Source organism: Lasioglossum baleicum, unplaced genomic scaffold (genome assembly GCF_051020765.1).
Source record: "Lasioglossum baleicum unplaced genomic scaffold, iyLasBale1 scaffold0338, whole genome shotgun sequence".
NCBI classification, from domain to species: domain Eukaryota; kingdom Metazoa; phylum Arthropoda; class Insecta; order Hymenoptera; family Halictidae; genus Lasioglossum; species Lasioglossum baleicum.
The window spans coordinates 2501-11366 of record NW_027469398.1 but is presented as its reverse complement, the minus strand read 5'-3'; the positions used below and the strand labels follow the sequence as shown (position 1 = coordinate 11366).

Below are 8866 nucleotides of genomic sequence, written 5' to 3'. Positions count from 1 at the left end.
TGCGTTATGCGTTATGCGTTATGCGTTATGCGTTATGCGTTATGCGTTATGCGTTATGCGTTATGCGTTATGCGTTATGCGTTATGCGTTATGCGTTATGCGTTATGCGTTATGCGTTATGCGTTATGCGTTATGCGTTATGCGTTATGCGTTATCGGCTTTGCGTTATGCGTCATGCGTTATGGGTTATGCGTTATCCGCTATGGATTATGCGTAATGCATTATAAGTTATGCGTTATGCGTTTTGCGTTATGTGTTATGCGTTATGTGTTATGCGTTATGGGTTATGCGTAATGCGTTATGCGTAATGCGTTATGCGTTATGCGTTATGCGTTATGCGTTATGCGTTATGCGTTATGCGTTATGCGTTATGCGTTATGCGTTATGCGTTATGCGTTATGCGTTATGCGTTATGCGTTATGCGTTATGCGTTATGCGTTATGCGTTATGCGTTATGCGTTATGCGTTATGCGTTATGCGTTATGCGTTATGCGTTATGCGTTATGGGTTATGCGTTATCCGCTATGGATTATGCGTAATGCATTATAAGTTATGCGTTATGCGTTTTGCGTTATGTGTTATGCGTTATGGGTTATGCGTAATGCGTTATGCGTTATGCGTAATGCGTTATGCGTTATGCGTTATGCGTTATGCGTTATGCGTTATGCGTTATGCGTTATGCGTTATGCGTTATGCGTTATGCGTTATGCGTTATGCGTTATGCGTTATGCGTAATGCGTTATGCGTTATGCGTTATGCGTTATGCGTTATGCGTTATGCGTTATGCGTTATGCGTTATGCGTTATGCGTTATGCGTTATGCGTTATGCGTTATGCGTTATGCGTTATGCGTTATGCGTTATGCGTTTTGCGTTATGCGTTATGCGTTATGCGTTATCGGCTTTGCGTTATGCGTCATGCGTTATGGGTTATGCGTTATCCGCTATGGATTATGCGTAATGCATTATAAGTTATGCGTTATGCGTTTTGCGTTATGTGTTATGCGTTATGGGTTATGCGTAATGCGTTATGCGTTATGCGTTATGCGTTATGCGTTATGCGTTATGCGTTATGCGTTATGCGTTATGCGTTATGCGTTATGCGTTATGCGTTATGCGTTATGCGTTATGCGTTATGCGTTATGCGTAATGCGTTATGCGTTATGCGTTATGCGTTATGCGTTATGCGTTATGCGTTATGCGTTATGCGTTATGCGTTATGCGTTATGCGTTATAAGTTATGCGTTATGCGTTATGCGTTATGCGTTATGCGTTATGCGTTATGCGTTATGCGGTATGCCTTATGCGTTATGCGTTATCGGCTTTGCGTTATGCGTTATGCGTTATGCGGTATGCCTTATGCGTTATGCGTTATCGGCTTTGCGTTATGCGTTATGCGTTATCCATCATCAATGAAAACCTTTATGTCGGTCGCCCCATGTCTTTTCTTTTCTTCATTGTCGATTCGTGCGGAACCGCGCGATCTGTCGGTCGTCCAGTCCCCGAAAGTTCTTTTCGACGGACGTTAAAGTTAACCGGCCAAATCGTCTAGCGAGAGTTTCCGATCGACGAGAGATGAAGAAAGAATTATATTGACACTTTGGTGTGGCGCATAAGGCATATATCGGTTTTTTGTTTACCTTTCTCTCTTCTGTCGTGTAGTGTTGTTTCGTTTTCTTTTTTTTTCTTTTTTTTGTGCTTTGTACGTTTTCGCGAGTACTACTTTTACGCTCTTTCGGCCGAAACACACAAAATTTTGTATCACGTACGACGACCTCAGAGTAGGCGAGATTACCCGCTGAATTTAAGCATATTACTAAGCGGAGGAAACGAAACTAACAAGGATTTCCTTAGTAGCGGCGAGCGAACAGGAATTAGCCCAGCACTGAATCCCGCGGTTCTGCCGTTGGGAAATGTAGTGTTCAGGAGGGTCAATTTATCCCGAGACGTCGAACCGCGTCCAAGTCCATCTTGAATGGGGCCATTTACCCGTAGAGGGTGCCAGGCCCGTAGCGACTGGTACGCGTTTTGGGAGGACCTCTCCTTAGAGTCGGGTTGCTTGAGAGTGCAGCCCTAAGTGGGTGGTATACTCCATCTAAGGCTAAATATGACCACGAGACCGATAGCGAACAAGTACCGTGAGGGAAAGTTGAAAAGAACTTTGAAGAGAGAGTTCAAGAGTACGTGAAACCGTTCAGGGGTAAACCTGAGAAACCCAAAAGATCGAATGGGGAGATTCGTCGTCGACGAGGCTAGCTTCCGTTGGTGCGCAGATAGCCCGTAATGGGCCACTTCGGTGGTTCCAGTGCGAGGGTACACCATCTTCGGCAAATGTTCCGGTCGCGTAGTCGTGCACTTCTCCCTTAGTAGAACGTCGCGATCCGTTGCGTGTCGGTCTACGGCTCGAGTTGTTGCCTGTCGCGTCGCCTTCGTGCGCACACGGCAGACGCTCGATCGCCTGGCCGGCTGCGTGACGGTACTCTGACGGTATCGGGCCGCAACCAATCCATTTTCGAATGTGTGTGCGTCAGGCCCGCCGCAAGCTCGGTTAGTTTGTCACCCGGATGGTACGGACCTAGCGCCGGCTCCGGGCCTAACCAGCTGTTAGCAGGCGGTGTCCTCGGACTGGCCAAGCTTTGAATTACCGGTCAGCGACGCTACTGCTTTGGGTACTCTCAGGACCCGTCTTGAAACACGGACCAAGGAGTCTAACATGTGCGCGAGTCATTGGGACATGTAAACCTAAAGGCGCAATGAAAGTGAAGATCGTACCTTAGCGTCGATCAAGGGAGGATGGGCCGCGTCACGATGCGGCCTCGCACTCCCGGGGCGTCTCGTTCTCATTGCGAGAAGAGGCGCACCCAGAGCGTACACGTTGGGACCCGAAAGATGGTGAACTATGCCTGCTCAGGACGAAGTCAGGGGAAACCCTGATGGAGGTCCGTAGCGATTCTGACGTGCAAATCGATCGTCGGAACTGGGTATAGGGGCGAAAGACTAATCGAACCATCTAGTAGCTGGTTCCCTCCGAAGTTTCCCTCAGGATAGCTGGCACTCGCTCGTTCTCTTTTGATGAACGTGTGCGAGTCTCATCTGGTAAAGCGAATGATTAGAGGCCTTGGGGCGAGATGGGTGAGATCTCTGGCTTGCTTGGATCAATGAAGCCACGAGATTATATTGGATCAGAGTGCCAAGTGGGCCAATTTTGGTAAGCAGAACTGGCGCTGTGGGATGAACCAAACGCAGAGTTAAGGCGCCTAAGTCGACGCTTATGGGATACCATGAAAGGCGTTGGTTGCTTAAGACAGCAGGACGGTGGCCATGGAAGTCGGAATCCGCTAAGGAGTGTGTAACAACTCACCTGCCGAAGCAACTAGCCCTGAAAATGGATGGCGCTGAAGCGTCGCGCCTATACTCCGCCGTCAGCGGCAAGTGAGGTTGACGTTAGCTTTTTTTAAAGGCGCGTCTTCCATGAAGCTCTGACGAGTAGGAGGGTCGCGGCGGTGTGCGCAGAAGGGTCTGGGCGTGAGCCTGCCTGGAGCCGCCGTCGGTGCAGATCTTGGTGGTAGTAGCAAATACTCCAGCGAGGCCCTGGAGGACTGACGTGGAGAAGGGTTTCGTGTGAACAGCCGTTGCACACGAGTCAGTCGATCCTAAGCCCTAAGAGAAATCCTATGTAGATGAGGTGTCCTAAGAGAGAGAGCAAAATATCATTAAATGATAAACACACACCCATCGGGCGAAAGGGAATCCGGTTTCTATTCCGGAACCCGGCAGCGGAACCGCTTACCAATCGGGCCCTCGTAAAAGTGTTCGTCGGGGTAACCCAAAATGACCTGGAGACGCCGTCGGGAGATCCGGGGAGAGTTTTCTTTTCTGTATAAGCGTTCGAGTTCCCTGGAAACCTCTAGCAGGGAGATAGGGTTTGGAACGCGAAGAGCACCGCAGTTGCGGCGGTGTCCGGATCTTCCCCTCGGACCTTGAAAATCCAGGAGAGGGCCACGTGGAGGTGTCGCGCCGGTTCGTACCCATATCCGCAGCAGGTCTCCAAGGTAAAGAGCCTCTAGTCGATAGATTAATGTAGGTAAGGGAAGTCGGCAAATTGGATCCGTAACTTCGGAATAAGGATTGGCTCTGAGGAGCGGGGCGTGTCGGGCTTGGTCGGGAAGCGGGTCTGGCTGACGTGCCGGGCCTGGGCGAGGTGAACACATTGATGGGAATCCGAGCTCGGTCCCGTGCCTTGGCCTCCCGCGGATCTTCCTTGCTGCGAGGCTTTCGTCTAGAACGATCGTCCTCTTCGGCCGCCATTCAACGCTCAGCTCAGAACTGGCACGGACTAGGGGAATCCGACTGTCTAATTAAAACAAAGCATTGCGATGGCCCCCACGGGTGTTGACGCAATGTGATTTCTGCCCAGTGCTCTGAATGTCAACGTGAAGAAATTCAAAAAAGCGCGGGTAAACGGCGGGAGTAACTATGACTCTCTTAAGCTTTATATTCGATACGATGGTAGAGGCCTGGGAACTTGAGCTGTGGGGCCTCGTAGCCATCATACCGGATTTAATCCGGAAGAGAGGTGAGAACTCTCATCGCTGAGGTGTCGGACCGGGCTTGCCCGGTCTAGTATCCAAGATGAAGAGTTAATCCACCAAGGGTTCAGACCATTTGTTCGCCATAACAGCTGCTGATGACCAGCATAGAGAACACCAGTGCGAGTGGTGAGTAGTGTATAACATCCGCTGGCGGACCGGATGAATTTCGGTTGGCGTGTTGTGTACGACGTACTGTACACCGCGTCAATCGATTTTTATTTGCCTTTGAGGCTTTTTGAAGAGGTGCAGTTTTTTTTGCTGTAACCCGGTTCAAAGCAACACGCCGTCAGTACTCGGCGTTAAGCGACACGATCGCGCGTGTATCCAAGCCATTGGGGCAAGGCTACACGCCGCCCTCGTGGAACGAGACGTCTTGTACTTGGCGGCGTGAAGCTACACGCTGCTGAGAGCGTAAGTCCGAAGACCTGACGGAGCCCTAGCCGCAGGCCACTTTATCCCCTCGCACACTGGCATCACCATACAGCTCAAGGCAACTCGTTCGGCTTTCCAATGAGACGAGTCAATGGTGGATTTGATAGTTACTCGGGGTAGATGATGCGAATATATAGCCTCTCGCTCCCAAGTCACTACACGCGCCTCCTCGAGGCCCCGCTGGATACCACTGATATGACGTGGGAACTAAGTCGGTAGTGGCGGGGCGGAGGGGTCTATGCTGGCAGATATGCGCGGGTACATAAGTGCCCAATAACAACAGAAGTTCTAACAAAGTAGAGATGAAAGGAGGTAACTCCGAAGGAGGTTGTAAGCACGAAGTGCTGGTCGAGAAGACCGTGAAGTATTGAAAGGTGGAGTAAGTGGAAGCGGGTCTGTCAGCATTAGACCACTTCGCCTTCCGGACTGGAATCTGGAAATGACCTGGCATGTCCCCGGACAATGAGTTGGAACACAAATGAGCTTCGACGTTAAGGACACAAAATTTCAAACATATAAACGAAACGGATACGAACAACGACGAAGCCTCGGACGTAGAGGACCCCGGCCCTGGGACCTCTATGGCGGACTTGTCCGCAATGGACAGGAGGGTCACTGGTGACGATAATGGCAATGCCCCCGGACAGGATTATGACCTGTATGTGGATGTCCCGATGAGTGGGGAAGCGAGATGCGGTCTGTGCGACGCTAACAGGCAGTTTCTGCAGGTAGGGGATTTTGCGAAACACTTGGCGCAACATCACCCAAGTAACAAAATTGGCTGGAGATGTGTACAATGCAGCAGAATTTTTGGTAAGCTGCATGGCTGCAGATGCCACATTGTACGATGCAAGGGGGAGGCAGCCCCAAGAGAAACAGGCGCGTTTCGCTGCCCTACCTGTGGAGCTGCCTTCAACTCACAAATAGGGGTTTCTCAACACGAGAGAATCAGGCACCCCAATGTGAGGAACGAGAACAGGATGAGGGAAGCTGCCCCAGCCCGTCCAAGTAACAGAGCATCCAAATGGACGGAGCAGGAGAAACAGCTACTCATCCAATTGAATAGCCAATATAAATACGAAAGGCAACCAAACGCTAAAATTGCTAGGTTCCTCACAACCAAAACGGTTAAGCAAATAGGTGAGAAAAGGAGGTTGATGAAGCTAATCCCCACTCAGGAGGAAATTCCAGTCATCGAGATAGGGAGCTCGAGTTCGAGCTCTCAAGAATCCTTCCTATCGGCAACGGAGGAAGGAGGAATGGAGGAAAGAGAGGAGGCGGAGAACGCAGATGACTGGAAGCAAAGATTTAAGGATGCCGTTGCGGCCTATCCATTGAACGAGGATCATGAAATGAGGCCTCTAGAAAGAAAAATAATGGAGATGGCAAATAGGGAATCTCTGGAGCCGATGGAAATCGAACAAGTCCTCGATCTAATGATCGAGAAAATAAAGGTGGATGGAGAAAGAAACATAGAGAGCGGAAAGAATCGAGGTAACGGGAACCGAAAGAGACAGAACGACCGCACCCGTTACGAGAAATTCCGCTACTCAAGGTTCCAGGACCTATACAAGAAATGTCCACGCAAACTGGTCGAAATGGCGGTCGCAGGGGAGACTCTGGAAAAGAGAAAGGAGGTAGAGCTCCCGGAAAGAGCGGACATTCAGACGCTCTATGACAACCTGTGGGGGACGGAAGGTCCCACCACAGGGCTACCAATACTCGGAAGGGGCCCGAGTAATCACGTCTCGATGCGAGACGTATGGAGGCCCATCTCCATCGAAGAACTCATTGGCAAAATGAAACGCATCAAAAATGATACAGCAGCTGGCGTGGATGGCGTCAGAAGAGCGCAGCTAAGAAAGGCTGGCTTCCTTCACATTTTGCTAAAGTTCTTTAATGTTCTAATGATGTTCCAAGCGTACCCCAAACAATGGAAAAATAATAGAACGACGCTGATACCAAAAGCGGGCAAATGCACACGGGATGCCAAAAATTGGCGCCCAATAACGATCGGCTCGCTTTTGAGTAGAATGTATTCGTCGATGCTGGATAACCGACTTCGGAACGTAATCCGAAATAACAAGCGTCAGAAGGGGTTTACGCAAGAGGACGGATGTAAGCATAACATAGCCATACTGGAACAAATCATAAGAGAAATGAAAGAGAACACCGGAGGAGTGGTTACCGTCGTAGACATTTCCAAGGCTTTCGATACGGTACCACATAAAGCGATTGGAGATGGGCTTACCAAGAAGGGTCTACCGTCCACAGTCACCGAGTATATACAAGGTATGTACGATGACTGTTGGACGGAGATCAAAACTAACGGCCCGAACATTAGAATAAAATTAAACAGAGGAGTAAAGCAAGGTGATCCACTATCACCCCTAATGTTCAACACGATAATAGACCCCATAATCGGCCGTATTGACGAGACGACGGAGGGAATCAAGATGGGAGACGAAAACGTCTCCATCATTACTTTTGCGGACGATATGGTGTTAATAGCGAAAACGAAAGAGGAAGCCGTGCGTCAATTAAATAAACTGACGAAGTATCTGCAAGAGCTTGGAATGAGCATCCAAGCAGACAAATGCACGACTTTCCAGATCGTCCGCAAGAATAAGACATGGCACTTGATAGATCCTGGGCTGAAGATAAGAGAACAAGATCTGCCAAACTCTCAGCCCGAGGATATATTCAAATATCTGGGCGTAGCGGTAGGACCCTGGACGGGTTTGCAGCGCGCACAAATTGGAAAAATACTCTCGGCAGCAAAACATATTGACAGGATGGGGCTGAAGCCCCATCAAAAAGTAAACTTGATAAGAACACATTTGCTGCCGAAATATATCCATGAACTGGTCGCCAATCCTCCTCCCTTGTGCCTCCTGGAAGAGCTGGACCAGGAGGTAAAACAAATTATAAAGAGAATCCTCCATTTGCACCCGTCAACTACGGACGGGTTAATGTATACGAGGAAGAGAGACGGAGGCCTCGGTATACAGAAGATTGCGGACATCGTCCGCATCGCAAAATTGAGAAATGGCCTCCATATGAAGGACAGCGAGGATGGCGCTGTACAGGAGGCATACCTAAGGCAGGAAAATATCCTAAGCAAATATGCAAGGTCGGTAGGCCTCCAATGGCCAGTTACAGAAGAAGAGGTGGAAAGTGCGCGGTGTAAACTCCGTCGAAAGTGCCATGAGGACTGGGGACGTTTAGTCTCCCAAGGCCAAGGCGTATACGAGTTCGTAGATGACAAATATGGTAACGCTTGGCTCAATGATCCGACACTGTTAAAGCCGTCTAGGTATCTAGACGCCTTAAAATTAAGAACGAACACCTTCGGCACAAGAGTCGCATTAAGAAGGGCAAACAAGGAAATAGACCCGATGTGCCGGAGGTGTGGCGTACAGGCAGAAACCCTAGGCCACATATTGGGCAACTGCATTCACACAAAGCCCGCAAGAATCAACGGACACGATGAAATCGTACGGTTGATCGAGAAAAAGGTATCGAGAAGGGACGCGGTATTCCTGGAACCGTCAATAAATGTAGCCGGAGAACTTAGGAAGCCTGATCTGGTGATCAAAGACCAGGAAGGCAAAGTCCTAGTAGTGGACGTAACCGTCCGCTACGAAGACAAAGATAATCTCCGGAGAGCGAAAAAGGAAAAGGAAGATAAGTATAAGGAAACCGCAGAAGTGATGAGAAGGAAGCTAGGTGGGAACACGGCGGAAGTCCTACCAGTGGTAGTTGGCTGCCGTGGTGCCTTACCTTTGAGTGCAGTAAGAAATTTGAAACGCCTAGGGTTTAATAGAGGCGAGCTCTTAACGGT

The 8866-nt window shown here is 49.5% G+C and overlaps 1 pseudogene; it reads left to right on the top strand.

Annotated features, from left to right (window-relative positions):
* The first annotated feature begins 1769 nt into the window (after positions 1 to 1769).
* LOC143220190 (large subunit ribosomal RNA) overlaps positions 1770 to 8866 on the top strand; it is an 8929-nt pseudogene continuing 1832 nt past the window's right edge.